Genomic DNA, 17162 nt, shown 5'->3' with positions numbered 1-17162 from the left:
CGTCACACTTCTGAAACATGAATTTACATTTAAGAAGACATTTAAAAAAAACCCACCACTGTATCTCAGTGGATCCATTAGAATAAAATAGCCTACAGAGGTTTGAACAACCATAGAAAATGTGCAATGATAATAGGCTGCCTGCTGCTACATGCTTTTATGCAAACTTTACATTTATCACAACAAAAATGTGTCTGTCTGGAGGCTGAAGAGTCAGTATATAAAGTGACAGAAACTGTAAAAAAAAAGGAAAGAAAAATGTTCAAAAGATTCAGATTTTGGAACTATTTCTCAGGAATATTTTTTCTTCTACATGAGAATTGTTTTAACACTTTAAGGCCATATTACACTTTACCTCAGAAATTTAGTGTGGACAAAAATGATGGAGTCAGAATTGAGGAAAAAATGGGGAAAAAATGATTCAGATGATGCCATTAATCACTCAAGCTATACATTCCCACTGTGCAAGTCACTTGGAGCATGAGATTGCCACTTTGGCATGTGAAGGCCTGACTACTTTAATTTCAGACACAGACATGCAGAGATTCATATGCCTTTATTGCAATATATAAATACATCTGGTTAAATAAAACATTTTGAGCTCACTATCATTGAAGGAGAAATGGAAAACAGCTAATGTTGGTAACCTGGGGCAACGGGCTTCAAATGGTGATGGAGTGGCAGTCATTTTGTTTTGATGTCTTTGCTACAAAAATTGCTGCAATATATGATACTGAAACTATACAGGGCATAAAGGGGTATACTTCCAAGGCAATTTAGTGTGACTTTTGAATAATTATAAAGAATTACCTTTGTTTAATTTTATTGTATAGAATAGCTATAGCAAATACACAAATTGAATTTTGCAATGGCCATCCTCTTCATAAATTCCCCTTCTTTGTATCCATATGTCTAATTTTGTGCATTGCAAAATTCAATTTTAGATATTTGTATTGGATATTTACATATTGTTTATGCTGCCAGAATGGAGAGATGTAGTTTTAAATTGACAAGGTTTACCTGAAAGCCAGCCATAAAATTACGAAGGACTCGCATGTGTGTTCAAGCTGTCGTCCAAAGACGAGCTTGGGTCTGCATTAACTGAAGAGAGCATGCACAATACATTTCCTCATTCTCATTTGAATCCAACAATAGTTGGATCAAGCAATTGTTCTAATTTACCTACAAAATAATAAATGGACAGGTAAGAAATGTGTAAAAGAAATTTTAAAAAAATTAAATGTATATAAGAGGCACAAATATTTGTTTGACATTTATTCCAATACGTATATCAGGATGTACTGTTTAAAAGTGTACGTCAGTTATGAATTGAATCAGTGTGAAATAATCAAACATGCATTTTATTAAAACAGACAATTCAATACAGTCATATTGGCAAAAAAGGAATGAGGGTATGAAAAATAAGTATTGTCTCCTATAGTTATTCTCTTTCAGTGAGGAAAATTAACATGCAGCACTCAAAGCTGATTTCAGCACTGAAATAGCAATGCTGTGGGGAGGGGGGGTGGTGGGGTGAAGGAAAATAATGATATTAGGATGTTACATGAACAGAGACAAGTAATGATTAAACTTTCCAAATCAATTGAGTTTTACATTTTTTTCTGCATTTCACTAAAGTCCTGAGATCTATGACTTAAAGTATACAAAGCACAGAGATTTGGAGCTAAAGGCTTGTGGAGCAAAAGTTTTAATGTTTTTCAGTTTGGAAACTGGAATGATAAGGGATGCATTGAATTATTTTATTTTCAATTGTTGCATTCTTCATCAGATTTGTTTCTGAGTAATTCTTGAACTTGTCATGGTAAAACAAATTAGAATGTTCATTTTTTTCATATGGGTGATTCCAGGGCATTAAAATAACTGCTGGAAGCTCATTTAATTAAAATACTTAAAACCGTCTCTCCTCCACTTCAGTGATTCTGCAAATCACACTTTAATTTGTCAAAATCATCCTGTTGTATTCAGTTCATTCCTCATTAGTGAAAAGGCAGCATAATTTGAATAAATGTTTGTGGCAGTGAATAAGCAAACAGCCCAAAGTATATTTTAAAGAGACCACAGTACCCTTCTGATCTGCATGTTACCATTTGTTATCTTTTGACACATGACACATACACAATTTCGGGAGCTAACATTCTCAGTCTGTGACTTGCTTTTGGTTTTTCCTGTTATTTTGTTTGTTTTTGATATTTTTTATTGACTTGATTAGTTTATAATTTAGCAGCACTGTTTGACTAATTGTAGATAATTTGTACTTAGTCCCTAGTTCTCTAATATGGAAAATATATTGCAGTATGTGGTTTTCAAAAAGGATAAATATACAATATATACCATCTGAAGATAATTTGCTTTTCTCATGATTGAGACTCTTGTTTCTCCACTTTCCAAACTTGGAGGACTGAAATAACAGATGCTAATATTAATCTCATATTGTGCTCTGTTCTATATCTTGGAAGTTGAGACTTGCGTTGAATCTAATTCTGCCATGACTGGATGTTGATTCTTGCTTAAATGGCATCATATAAAGTCACCAATATGTTTAATTATTGGGGTCTCAGGACCTTATTCAGATTGCTATTATTACTTGGTAATTACTATTAGCAAGAAAACATGACAGAAAGCTACTTATAAGCCCATGGTTCAAAATAATATGATTACAAATAGTAGGTGAATTCAATCAACTAAACCATTTAATAAAGTTCCAGCAAAGTAAATGCCGAGAACATTGTTCATCCCATCCAGGTAAAATAATTGCCACGAGAAACTGAAATACAAGCTCTCAGTGTACAGTTGATGGCAAAACTCAGAAGATGAAATAAACAAATGAATTTAATAGGGTTTAAATTGGCCCTGAACATTCAGGAGAGTGGCTATTTGATTTTTGAATAGAAAGGGATTAAGTTATAGCTTAGTGCAATTGCATTCTCTAATTAGTTAAATGGATCAGAGCCAGATACAACACTGGATTTTGTTTAGAAGTCTGTCTCATGTTGTGTTTTGAAGAGATTGGAAACATTTATCTCAGACTATTGAACAATCGATTTAGTAGGAAAAATTGTCTTCAGTATATGTAATAAACGCCAACGATACACAGTTGAAATTTAGGTCAGAGCAATTTTAATCGATAGAAAGATTGTTTAAAGTAATCATTATGAAAATGTTTGGCTTTTGCCAGTTGAAATCTCAATGGAATTGAAGTCAGGTGTTTGGGAAATGAGCCTTGATCTGAAACAGCTAGTTGGGGTGGTGATTGGAATACAACAAGCACACAATGAGAGCATTGTGAGCTGCCTGAGTCTCTTGCATAAGGATTTTTCTCAGTGTGGAGATCGGAGGTTACTTAAACATTTAGGGAACAAAATCCCTTGTGCATAGAAACAATTTCACATTCTGAGGTGGAACACTAAAGGTGATGTGGGTGGATTCAATTAACCCTTGTACACTGAGATGTCTGTAAACCCCTGTGCATCCACCATCTGCTTCTATCTACCCAAAGTGAAAGAGATGAATTAATTGAAGTTGCCTTGAAATTGTACAGGTCAAGGTGTTGGAAAGGTGTTGAATGGTGGTGGTGAGGGGTTCTTCCTGCTGCTAAAAGACTTCCTCTTTGTTTATATAAAACATTGATCACTGAGCCCCTTTGTGGCAGGGCTCTTGCTGTATATGCATTGAATGAGCAATCGTGTTGCCAACCAGTTTCTCGTCAAAGTCAATTTTCAGCGAAGTACGAATTAAGCTAAAATTAAAGTGGAAGCAAATTGGCAGTCAGACCCAAAATAAACCTGTACTGCATGACTGATTTTTATGATACACATTTAAATTATGGAACATATAAAAGAATGAACGATGTATTCCAAAGCAAATTCCTAATTTAAGGAATAGTTCACAAACAGAGGGTGAGGTGCAGAGCCACCTATAATTACAAGACAGCAGGCCCACAGTATTGTTCTAAGCTATTCCTCTGAATTTGTTGTCAGTAGGAACTAACTTCCTGTTGAGCTGTTTAAAAAAAAAATTGAGCTGAGTGGCTGAGAATATCACTCAACTACAAATACATGGCCTGATGTCTGTTCATCAAGGTGAAGTAGGGGTGGTATTGAGAATTTACACTAGATGATGCAGGATGACTTATTGGTGCAAAATTGGCCACAGAATTAATCATGTGCCCCTGTTCTAGCTGAAGAGTGCTATAGATGCTTCTTTTCCAAGTATAATTCTAATTCCACGAGCCTTCAAACAGCCTATCCCAGCCTGGTGCAGCTTATGGACAACTGTGCCTTTCTCTGATCAATTTTATTGTCTTGCAATCATTTTGTCTGAGTCCTCTGACTATAGTCTATTTTTTGCCACTTTGGCACTTTTGCTTATAAAGGAGGCTAAGCAGTCCATTGGGTCCCCTACTAGCTTTCAGAAGAAGTCTTCACAATTCAAGCTTATTATTACCTGACTGTGCATATACAACCAGATGAAACCGTATTTCTCCAGACCATTGTGCACACAATCACTCACACAATATGCAGCATGTAATAATCACATACATAAAGAAATAATTTAAAATAAGTACTGTATTTATAAATACCTTGGTATGATTTACTGGTTATAGGACACTGCTAATCAATCTTGTAGCCTGCAGGAAGGAGCTATTTCCTAGCCTGGCAGTCCTGATTTTAATGCTCCTGTACCACCTCCATGATATTAAAGCATCAAAGACGCTGTGTGCTGGATGGAAAGGGTTCTCAATAATTCTTTGAGCCCATTTTAAACAAAACTCCCGGTGAGTGTCATCAAGAGAAGAAAGGGAGACCTGAGTGATCTTGATTCTCTGTATTGATTTTGGTCTGATATTTTGCAGTTACCGTATCAGACAATGATGCAGTCAGACAGGACACTCAATTATGCTCTTGGTAAAATGTTGTCAAGATGTGCACTCCTCAACCTCCCTGGGATGTGTAATGATCATGGTTGCAAAGCAACCAGTAACGCCTTACTGTTTGATTACACTTGGCTGCCACCGGGGGCTGACTCAGAGCAAGACACACAGTAGGCTGAATCTGTAATGGAGGCTTGCAACCTCATGGCAAGCCTTGTGCTTTTCACAACATCTTCTTTAAAGTAAAGAACCTTTTCCTTCATCCGTGTGTTGTCTTAAGAACTCTCACATACGAATAAAAGATGAAACAGGATATGAGGGTGCTGTTGCCCTTTCCTGACGAATGAGGAGGTGTTGTGGATCCAGTATAGATCATCTGCTATATGCCACCAAGGAACTTGGTAGTCTTCACTTTCTTCATAATAGAACCATTGAGTAATGGAAATGGTCCTATTCCCTCTCTTAATATATAGCTTTACTCCATAAATTTTCTCTCATCCACTCTTTTGATCTTTTGCTACATTTACTTCAAGGGCAAATTACAGTAGCCAATTGGTCCAGCAGCATGTGTTTACAATACAAAAGGAAACTGGAGCACAAATAGGTTTCTCCATATTTATTTTAGCAAACCCTTTTATGACTTTGAATGCCTCAACCAGATCCCCTCTCAACATTCCTTATTCTAAGAACAACAGCTTTGGTTTCTTTCATCTCCAAACCCAACTGAGGTCCATCTTCTTAAGAACCATACTGTGATTTTTTTTTTAATTGTAATTAAGAAACTTGGGTTCTTTTAAAAAAAACTTTATTAGCTAAAGTACATTCATGACCTTTTGAATCCCCGAGCTGCAATCTCTGACTCTAGTGGTCAGGAGTGTCACTAGCATTCTATCACAACATCCCCTTTCCTTGAAAGTTTACTCTGATATCATGACACACTAATCCAGTATTCATTTCAATTTAAAGTTCAATACAAATGAGAAGACTAACATCAGCAGCACAAACTTTTTGTGTGCAGCTCTTTTCCTTTAGAGTTTCAGTCTGTCAGGTGCTTTGATAACATATGTGGATCTTATTTTTGAAAATTATATTAATAGTTTTACAGACTTGTATTAACCAAGTGTTATAGGGGAACACTCCTCCCCTTTTACAGGTCTTTGTTTTCTGAGTCCTGTCTATTCCCTTCCCCACCCCATTTTTCCCTACCACCCCAACACTTATTTTTGAAAATTATATTAATAGTTTTACAGACTTGTATTAACCAAGTGTTATAGGGGAACACTCCTCCCCTTTTACAGGTCTTTGTTTTCTGAGTCCTGTCTATTCCCTTCCCCACCCCATTTTTCCCTACCACCCCAACACTTATTTTTGAAAATTATATTAATAGTTTTACAGACTTGTATTAACCAAGTGTTATAGGGGAACACTCCTCCCCTTTTACAGGTCTTTGTTTTCTGAGTCCTGTCTATTCCCTTCCCCACCCCATTTTCCCTACCACCCCAACACTTATCCTCCCTCCCATTCAACCCAATCAAAAACATAAAAATCAGTTATTAAAAATAGTGATATGAATATACAAAGAAGGATAGAAAGAGGAAAAAAAGGGAGGGGGAGCCAATAGGGTTTTCAAGTTGTCGTCTCGTTCTTAGGGTTTCGTGGCTTGTGAGATCCAATTGTTCCTGTTGAGAAAGGCTCTGGGAGGCTAATCACACATGCATTTTGACATGCTGCAGGTATGGCTGCCATACCTCAACGAATGTACCATATCTCCCCCTCCCCCCCCACCTGAAGTTGTAATAAATTTTCACCAGGGAAACACAGCTCTGCATCTCTATGTTGCATCTTGCTATGCTTAGCTGGGAGTCAGATTTCCAGGTAACCATTATGCACCTCCTGACCACTGCCAAGGTGACCTTCATAAATTGAATTTGATGTTAAGACCATCTTAGACACATGTTTGCAATGTCTCCTAGCAGGAACAAAGCTGGGTCCTGCGGATATTCCACCCCTGTAATTTTTTTCAAAATGTCCCCTAATTCTACCCAAAAGGGTCTCACCCTGGCGCATAGCCACGTTGAATGCACAAAAGTTACAGTCTCCACACCGTATTTAAAACGTCTGAGATTTCTGATTTGACCTTGTGTAATCTTTGCAGAGTGAGATGTAACTGGTGTAAAAAGTTGTATTGTGCCAGTCTATATCTGGTGTTAGTAACAACCTTCATGCTGTCCCATCAAAGGTCAGATCAGCATCGTTCAGGTATTGTTGTTCCCAATTCCGACTCCCATTTTTTTTGCCTTGCCTTATGGAGACCCAGTTTTGGGCTCTCGTTTTGGAAAAGAAGATACATAGCCAAAATAAATTTACGTATGATTTTCCCCTTTGAATTGGAGCCTCCGTGTCATGACACAATGGCAGGGCCATAGGTGGACCTAATTTGTCCCTCAAAAAAGGTCTTAGTTGAAGAAAGTCTTGTGTAATAGGTCAAATTTATTTTTGTTCAAATGACAAAAGATGCCCCTTCTCATAGCAGTCCTCAGCACACCTGATCCCTTTCTGACACTAGGTGTCCAGGATCTTATTACCAGTAGTCATAGGGATTAATTTATTATGGGTTAGGGGTTATTTTTAACCCAATAATCTGGTTTATTTTTGCCATATTCGAATCAAGTGTTTAATATTGGGTTGTCTGTTTTTTTGCATTATCAATTTAGTATCCCGTTTGTAAAGAACATCTCCTGCTATCTCTTTCCCTGCCACATGTAGACCCATTTAAACTGTCCCCCTCAAAGAACGAGGCAATAAACCTTGTGGGCTGCCCAATTTTTTAAAACTCTGGGAGCCTCATCCCTCCCATAGTCCCAGGTCAATTTGTCCATGGAGTCTGGAAGTTTTGTTTTTCCACAGGAATTGTCTGACATATCCACCAAGTATTTAAAAAAAAACTTTGGGTCAGTGATGTGGGCAAAGATTGAAAGAGGTATTGTACCCTTGGCATCACTTTCATTTTAATGCAGCTAACCCTGCCCATCAATGTGATAGGTGCATCCACCTGTGCAAATTCTCCTCAATATTTCCAAGTAGGGGGAGATGATTCAATTTATATAAATTTTGTAAATTCTTGTCTATCCATATCCCAAAATATTTCATCCCCTTTTGTAGCCACTTAAACTTGCTCTCCCATTGGTATTTCTTGCACTCCCCACTAATTAGTAGATTATTTTGCTCTATCCTGAAAGTTTTCCATAGTCCTCTACTATAGTCCACAACCTGTTGGTTCTGTCAAATATATCAAAACATCATCTGGGAACAGATTAATTTTGTGTTCTTCCTGGCTCACTCTAAATCATTTAATGTCTGGATCCTGGTGAATGGCTTCTGCTAATAGTTCAATTGACAATAAGAATAGAGCAGGGGATAGCAGACAAGATCTGGTCAGTAGGAAAGTTGAAGATATTTCCCCTTTAGCAATAACTTTGGCCTTGGGTTTGTTGTACAATGCTTTAACCCAATTTATGAATGAATGTCCAAATTCAAATTTCACCAAAAAGTCCCACTCCATTCTATCAAAGGCTTTCTCAAGTGATACAGCTATAGTTAGATCTGCCCTTGATAGTGCCAGGTGAATTATATTGAGTAACCTACTTATATTGTCTGCTAATTGTCTTCTCTGCACAAACCCCACCTGAGCCAGATTTACTAGTTTTGGCAAATTCCAAGCCAGTCTATTTGCCAAAGCTTTAGCTATTATTTTGTAGTCTGTGTTTAAAGTGAGATTGGTCTATAGGAGGACAGCTTTAGTGGGTCCCTATCCTTTTTAGGATTTACCGTAATTATTGCCATTGAAAAAGACTCTGGGAGGGTATGGTTCAGGTGCCTGGTTCAGCACTTTCCTAAATAATTGCATTTTTTGATCCTTGAATTCTAAATAGAACTCAGGAGGGAACCCTCCTCTCCTGGAGATCTATTGGACTGTAGCGAGCTCGATGCTTTTATTAATTCTTCCTCTGAGAAGGTGGTATCTAACCCCTCTTACTATTCAGATTGCAGGTTGGACAAGAATTCATCCATTTTTTCCAAATCCCCCTTTGACTTAGATTTGTAAAATTGTGTGTCGAATTGTCTTTGACTCAGATTTGTAAAATTGTGTGTAGAATTGTCTAAACACTCCATTTATTTCTTTTGGTTTATAAGAAATCTTGTCTGGCCCTGTTTGAATTGCATTAATTGTTGCAGATTCCTCTGCTCTCAGCTGCCAGGACAATACCTTATGGGCTCTTTCCCCTAGCTCATAGTACCTTTGCTTAGATCTTAATATTGCTTTTTCCATTTTGTATGCTTGCAAAGTGTTGTACTTGAGCTTTTTATTTATTAATGTTCCAAACATTCCCTCAGAGTCTGAACCTTGGTAGTCCTTTCCAATTAAGTTATCTCTTGTTCCAATTCACTGACCTTCCTGATGTACTCTTTAATACTTTTAGTATATCCAATTATTTGTCCTCTCAGAAAGGCTTTTAAAGTATCCATAGCAAAAAAAAATTGGCAGTGGAGGCACAGTTTGTTTCACAGAACATTTCTATTTGAGCTCTAATATGACTGCAAAACTTTTTTTTCAATAGCAGCGGATTAAGGCACCACCTGTATGCTGTGGCTTGTTTATCTGGTATGACATTGACAAAGGCGAATGATCTAATAATGGCCTAGCTGTATATTCAGTATCTATAATTCTACCCTCCAGCTGAGTTGAGGTAAGAAACAAGTAAATTCTGGTGTAAGAGTCATGCTGTTTTGAGTAGAAGGAATAATCCCTCTCCTTCAGGCGTCATCATCTCCAAGCATCTAGCAGATTTATCTTTCATGAAAGACTGTTGCTTTTGCTGCCCTAGCTCTTGTCACTTTCTTGGCTGATTTGTCCATTGCCAGATCTAGGCAAAAGTTGAAATCCCCTCCAATTAAGACATTTTCCTCCCCTTCTGCCAATAAAGAAAGCGTTTTGTATAAACTTTTCGTTGTCAAAATTAGGGGCATATACATTCATGAGTTTCCTGGATTCAGAATATATTTGGCAGTGTACAGTTATGAATTTGCCTGTAGGGTCTATGACTGTGCTTTTGACCTTTACTGAGATATTTTTCCCTTTTAAAATAGCTACTCCCTGGCCTTTGAGCTAAAGGAGGATGTTATCATATGTCCCACCCAGGCTCTTTTATTTTTGATGCTCACTATTTGTAAGGTGGGTCTTTTGCAGGAAGGTCATATCCACTTTTATTTTTTTTCAAACTTTTAATTTTTTTAAAAATTAACTCTCTTCCTCTTCACCATTCCATTTAAGCCATTAACATTAAAGCTCAAGAACTTCATTGTTTCATCTATTGCTCCAGCTCTTTTTCTTTTGACTGCCCTCCCTTACCTCTCACTGGATACTTTCCTCTTGCTAAATCCAAAGTGCATTTTGTTTTGATCATGCCAGGCAAATACAAAACAAATCTTAAAAAATTAAAACAAAATATAAAAAAAAAGTTCCAGACAAATAATATGTGAACCTTACCCCTCTCCCCCACAGTTCCAATCCTCCTTTCCTCATGACACCAACACAAAGCATCTTGATGCCTTTGCCCTTCTCGTTTAGGGGTGTGCCCAATGCACCCATGTTCTATGCTTCCACCAACTTAGTCGCCCCAGAGCTTGCAGCAAATTCTTTTTTTTTCCTTTTTTAAAAAAAATAAACATTTATTTTTCTTACAGGTCTAGTATTGGTTTCAGTTATTTTTACATAGCCAGCCTTTGGTTTAACCATATAACCATTTGATGCTCCTTTTCTCATTGATTCCCTTGGAGATTTTTTTTGGGTGGCGGGGTGGTGGGGGGGGGGGGGTGGAATATTGGTGTATTTCAATGCTTCCCTGGCCTCAGTGAAAAATTTACTCCACCTGTTTGCAGGAATATTTTCTGGGTTGCTGGATACAATAAAGTTGATCCAATTACTTTATGTCTCAATATTTTCCTAACTGGATCAAATGCCTTATGTTAAGGAGCATTGTGCTGACATCCAGATAAAAGAGGACTTTGTCCCCTTCTTACTCCACAGGACTGCCACTCTCCCTTGCTCCGAGGGCTGCTGCTTGTAAGATTTTATTCCCTCTCCTGAAAAACAGCCAATCTAATCAGGACAGACTGGCGTTTCTGTCCCAGACCTGGTTTTGGACAAACATCTTCTATTTGAAGGATCCTCCCTACTCTGTCCCTTCCGAATATTTTTGAGATCCATTCCCTAAAGAATGTTATCGGATTTCTCCTTTCTATCTCCTCTTTCACTCCCACAATTTTTATTTCTTTTGCTAAGATTCTCAAGAGTGTCTAGTCTGTCCCATATTTTTTCTTTCTTCCTTCCCCAGGTTGCCCTCATTTTCCAATCTCTCCATGCTACCTTTCCACCCTTTCCTCTACAGTAGTCACCCTTCCCGATAATTCTCCCATAGCTTTCTGAACTTCTCCCAGCTCCAATGACAGGTCTCTTAAAACTTTAAAAATTCTGCTTTCTGAAGCCTCTGTTACTTTTTCCATCCTCACTTTAATGTTTTTCATAAAAGGCTCCAGTCCTTTTCCTCTCTGCTCCTTTTTCCTGACTATCTGCATGGTTGGATTGTGCTTCCCGTGCTGCTGCCCGATGCCATCACCGCTAGGTCAGAATCACCCCTGCTGTCTCTGGAGGATTGCCTCTGCACCCAGGATTCGTTCCTCTCTTCAGGCGAAGGTAAGTCTATGGTGCTACTTGCACCTTTTCTTGTGCGTTGTTCTTTTGGGGCCAAACTTTTCTTGGCCCCTCTGTCCATCTCTGCATCAGTGGCGCCCTCTGCCATCTTTCCCCTTTGTGTGCGGGACTCATCTAGTTGGAACAGGCATTTTTTCATTTGCCACGGCACTCGTGTTCTCTTCCTGGCTGGCTCGTCTGCTCATATCTGCTTCCTTGGGGATCCTAGGGGGTGGTTTCAGTGGCCTGTTTGTCTGCAGAGCGGATAGCGACTTCACCATCTTCTTTTCCTCCCTCCGGGTGCTTTGTGCAGGTTCCAGAGTTTTCACCACCATGTGACCATCACTGGGGGTCATCTTTAGTGCCACTTCCACCATCGCCGCTGCCATCGCTGACTATCCTTCCGTCGTTAGGGTTATCACTGCCAATGCAGCTCCTCTCTCCACTGTTGCCTCTGTCTCGCTGGCTTCTTCACACTGCAGGACTTATGGGTGTGGCCTCCTCTTCACTGCCATTCCCTATCTGTGCCTGCCGCAAACCTCTGGGCTCACCCTGATGCATCGGTACTAACTCCACCTTCAAGATATCCTCATTGGTGCCTGGGCCCACCATGGAATGGGTCCCACTGCCTTCTAGCCACGAGGTTCCTCCAGATAGGACAATGGTTTTGGTCTCTTGACTCCCGTCATTTCATTCACCATGAGGCCAGCACTCCTGGTAGGTGTTTGGGCTGTTTTTTTTCTTTCAGAATTGTTTTTTCCCTTGCCCATTCTTCTGGCTTTAATTTTTCTACCAGACACTTTTTATCCCACTTTCTTGCTATTTTAATGTACTTTTATCCATGTTCATGCTGGAGTTTTGAGGAACCCCGACTACCCTCTCCACTGCATCACATGACCCCCCGGCATGTGGTTCTCCTTAACACAGGTGCTTATGTCGGCTCTGCTGGTGCACTACTCTCTAGCACTGTTGGTGGTTCCTCTGCTATTGTGTGGGCTGGATCTTCTACATTTGTCTGTTGTGTTTTCAGCAGGCTCTTTTGATTCCTCCTCAGTATTTGACCATCCTCTGTTCTGACAGTGTAGGATTTTTGATTTACTTCTTCCAGAACAGTAGCCTTTTTTCCCCAAATGTTGGAATCTCTGAGCCTCTTGCTGACTTGTTATAGCTTGCTTTGTGTCTCCATTGCAGACACTTTGTTTCTGTTCAACATCTCTGTTCTGTTTGGGTCTGCAGAGTTGGGAAGTGTGGTGCATAGTCTGTCCCATCAGAAGCTCAGCAGGTGACATGCCATGTACAAGTGGCAAAACTCTGTAAAGCCATTGTCTAATGCTTTGTTGAGCAACAGTTTAACTAAGCGAACCTCTTTGTCTGCTTTACTGTTTGACTGTGGATGTAGAGGACTTGAAGTCATATGTTCAAAATCATGCTCTTCTGCAAAGTTCTGGTATTCTCTACAATGGTAGCATGGTCCATTGTCACTGTAGACAATTGGAGGAATTCCATGTCTTGCAAAGATCAATTTCATATATTTGATCACACAAGCAGCAGACATATTAGAAAGCAACACAATCTCCAGATAGTTCGATAATCAATAACCAGGAAGTAATTATTTCCATCCACGTGGAACAGATCAGTCCTAACTTTCTGCCATGGTTCTGCTGGTAAGTCAGATTCATGTCCATCTGGGACTACTGCTTTGTGTGATGTTTCAAACATGTCTCACAACTGGAAACCATCCTGTCAATGTCAGCATTTATCCCTGGCCAATAAACAGCAATTCTGGCCCTTCTCTTGCATTTTTTAATTCCAAGGAGGCCCTCGTGCACCATTTTTAACATCTCTTGTTGCATTGATTGAGGAATGACGATTCTGCTCTCTGTGTAGAAGCCCATTGACAGCACTCAGCTCTAATGTTCCAGTATGGCTGACATTCACTTCTAGTCCATCATTCATTCAGATTCTTGATAACCTTCTGCAGAACTGTATCCTTTTCTGTTTCAGCTGTGATCTGCTTGGATTTCATGACAGATACAGGAAGAGATTCAGTGATCAGATTTGCATGGAGATTCACACCTGTCTCTGTGGAACTCTCATTGTGTGCTTCACTCTGCATTGTTCCCCTGGATAATGTATCAGCCAACACAATATTTTCCTTGTGTGTTCACTAATTCAGTCATACCATTGTAGCTTCATCATCAATCTTTGGATTTGTGGCGACATTTCACTGAGATTTTTCTTGATTACTGCTATTAATGGCTTGTGTCTGTCTCTGCCACGTATGTTGGTAGACCATACACATAACTATGGAAATTCTCGAGTCCATAGACCAGTTCTCAACACTCTATCTGTGCATATCAATATTCAGATGTTGTCATCATCCGTGATGTGTATGCGACTGGCCTCCATTCTTCTCCCATAGCCTGAAGTAGTCCATCTTTTGAAGTATCCGTGGATTTTTTCATATTTCTGGATGCAGAAAAGAACGTCAAAAGTACTGGTTCTATTGTTAGAACAGTCTTCATTCATCCCCATTCTTACTTATGCTTGTCTGTCCACTTGAATTCGGATTTGTCCTGTAGCAACTTAGGTGCATTAATTTGGAAGATGGGTTTGGTATGAATTTATCAATGAAATTGATCATTCCCAGCACTCTCAATGTGCCCTTTTTTCTCAGTGGGTCTGGGCATCTCTAAAATTACTTTCACTTTGCTCTATTCTGGCTCCACACCTGCCTCTGACAGTTTTGTCTCCCAGAAAAATGACTTCCTTCACACCAAACTGACATTTTTTCTGTTTAACTTTAATCCATACTTCTGAATGCAGCACTTTGTGCCTCATTATATTGTTCCTGTGTGGATCCCTATAAGATCATGTCATCCATGTACACACATAACTCATTTCTACCTTCTGTGATTTGTTCCAATGTCCTGTGGAACACTTCTGGAGTTGAGGAAATTCCAAAAGGCATCCTCAGACAAGAATATCAGCCAAATGGTGTATTAAATGTACAGTACTTTGTGTTATCTCATGCAGATTTATTTGCCAGAAGCCCTAGGATGCATCCAATTTAGTGAAAAACTATGCACTGGCCATCTTGGTTGAAATTGCATCTCTGGTCGGAATCTGATAATGTTCCTTCTTTATATTGGGATTCAAGGCTTTTGGGTCCATGAACACATATTGGTCATTGTTCATCTTTTTAAAATATCTTTATTGAGTTTAATTTTTAAAAATACACACATATGGATAGGATACATTTGCTAGAGTATGAGGAAAAAAACATTTGAACATTTCAAATAAAACCTTGATTATGCATAATATAAATTGTGCACACCCTTTCAGAGTAAACCCACTATATCAAAAATATTGAAAAAAACCCCCCAAAAAATTAGAGACACCCATAATCCAACACCCCCACCCCGCAATCCAACACCCCCACCCCGCAATCCAACACCCCCACCCCGCAATCCAACACCCCCACCCCGCAATCCAACACCCCCACCCCGCAATCCAACACCCCCACCCCGGAATCCAACACCCCCACCCCGGAATCCAACACCCCCACCCCGGAATCCAACACCCCCACCCCGCAATCCAACACCCCCACCCCGGAATCCAACACCCCCACCCCGGAATCCAACACCCCCACCCCGCAATCCAACACCCCCACCCCGCAATCCAACACCCCCACCCCGCAATCCAACACCCCCACCCCGCAATCCAACACCCCCCGCCCCGCAATCCAACACCCCCACCCCGGAATCCAACACCCCCACCCCGGAATCCAACACCCCCACCCCGGAATCCAACACCCCCACCCCGGAATCCAACACCCCCACCCCGCAATCCAACACCCCCACCCCGGAATCCAACACCCCCACCCCGGAATCCAACACCCCCACCCCGCAATCCAACACCCCCACCCCGGAATCCAACACCCCCACCCCGCAATCCAACACCCCCACCCCGGAATCCAACACCCCCACCCCGGAATCCAACACCCCCACCCCGGAATCCAACACCCCCGCCCCGCAATCCAACACCCCCGCCCCGCAATCCAACACCCCCGCCCCGCAATCCAACACCCCCGCCCCGCAATCCAACACCCCCGCCCCGCAATCCAACACCCCCGCCCCGCAATCCAACACCCCCGCCCCGCAATCCAACACCCCCGCCCCGCAATCCAACACCCCCGCCCCGCAATCCAACACCCCCGCCCCGCAATCCAACACCCCCGCCCCGCAATCCAACACCCCCGCCCCGCAATCCAACACCCCCGCCCCGCAATCCAACACCCCCGCCCCGCAATCCAGCACCCCCGCCCCGCAATCCAGCACCCCCGCCCCGCAATCCAGCACCCCCGCCCCGCAATCCAGCACCCCCGCCCCGCAATCCAGCACCCCCGCCCCGCAATCCAGCACCCCCGCCCCGCAATCCAGCACCCCCGCCCCGCAATCCAGCACCCCCCGCCCCGCAATCCAGCACCCCCCGCCCCGCAATCCAGCACCCCCCGCCCCGCAATCCAGCACCCCCCGCCCCGCAATCCAGCACCCCCCGCCCCGCAATCCAGCACCCCCCGCCCCGCAATCCAGCACCCCCCGCCCCGCAATCCAGCACCCCCCGCCCCGCAATCCAGCACCCCCCGCCCCGCAATCCAGCACCCCCCGCCCCGCAATCCAGCACCCCCCGCCCCGCAATCCAGCACCCCCCGCCCCGCAATCCAGCACCCCCCGCCCCGCAATCCAGCACCCGCCGCCCCGCAATCCAGCACCCCCCGCCCCGCAATCCAGCACCCCCCGCCCCGCAATCCAGCACCCCCCGCCCCGCAATCCAGCACCCCCCGCCCCGCAATCCAGCACCCCCCGCCCCGCAATCCAGCACCCCCCGCCCCGCAATCCAGCACCCCCCGCCCCGCAATCCAGCACCCCCCGCCCCGCAATCCAGCACCCCCCGCCCCGCAATCCAGCACCCCCCGCCCCGCAATCCAGCACCCCCCGCCCCGCAATCCAGCACCCCCCGCCCCGCAATCCAGCACCCCCCGCCCCGCAATCCAGCACCCCCCGCCCCGCAATCCAGCACCCCCCGCCCCGCAATCCAGCACCCCCCGCCCCGCAATCCAGCACCCCCCGCCCCGCAATCCAGCACCCCCCGCCCCGCAATCCAGCACCCCCCGCCCCGCAATCCAGCACCCCCCGCCCCGCAATCCAGCACCCCCCGCCCCGCAATCCAGCACCCCCCGCCCCGCAATCCAGCACCCCCCGCCCCGCAATCCAGCACCCCCCGCCCCGCAATCCAGCACCCCCCGCCCCGCAATCCAGCACCCCCCGCCCCGCAATCCAGCACCCCCCGCCCCGCAATCCAGCACCCCCCGCCCCGCAATCCAGCACCCCCCGCCCCGCAATCCAGCACCCCCCGCCCCGCAATCCAGCACCCCCCGCCCCGCAATCCAGCACCCCCCGCCCCGCAATCCAGCACCCCCCGCCCCGCAATCCAGCACCCCCCGCCCCGCAATCCAGC

This window comes from Narcine bancroftii, chromosome 1, assembly GCF_036971445.1.
Source record: "Narcine bancroftii isolate sNarBan1 chromosome 1, sNarBan1.hap1, whole genome shotgun sequence".
Classification (NCBI taxonomy): domain Eukaryota; kingdom Metazoa; phylum Chordata; class Chondrichthyes; order Torpediniformes; family Narcinidae; genus Narcine; species Narcine bancroftii.
The sequence above is the reverse complement of the archived record's forward strand: the minus strand, read 5'-3'. Positions refer to the sequence as shown.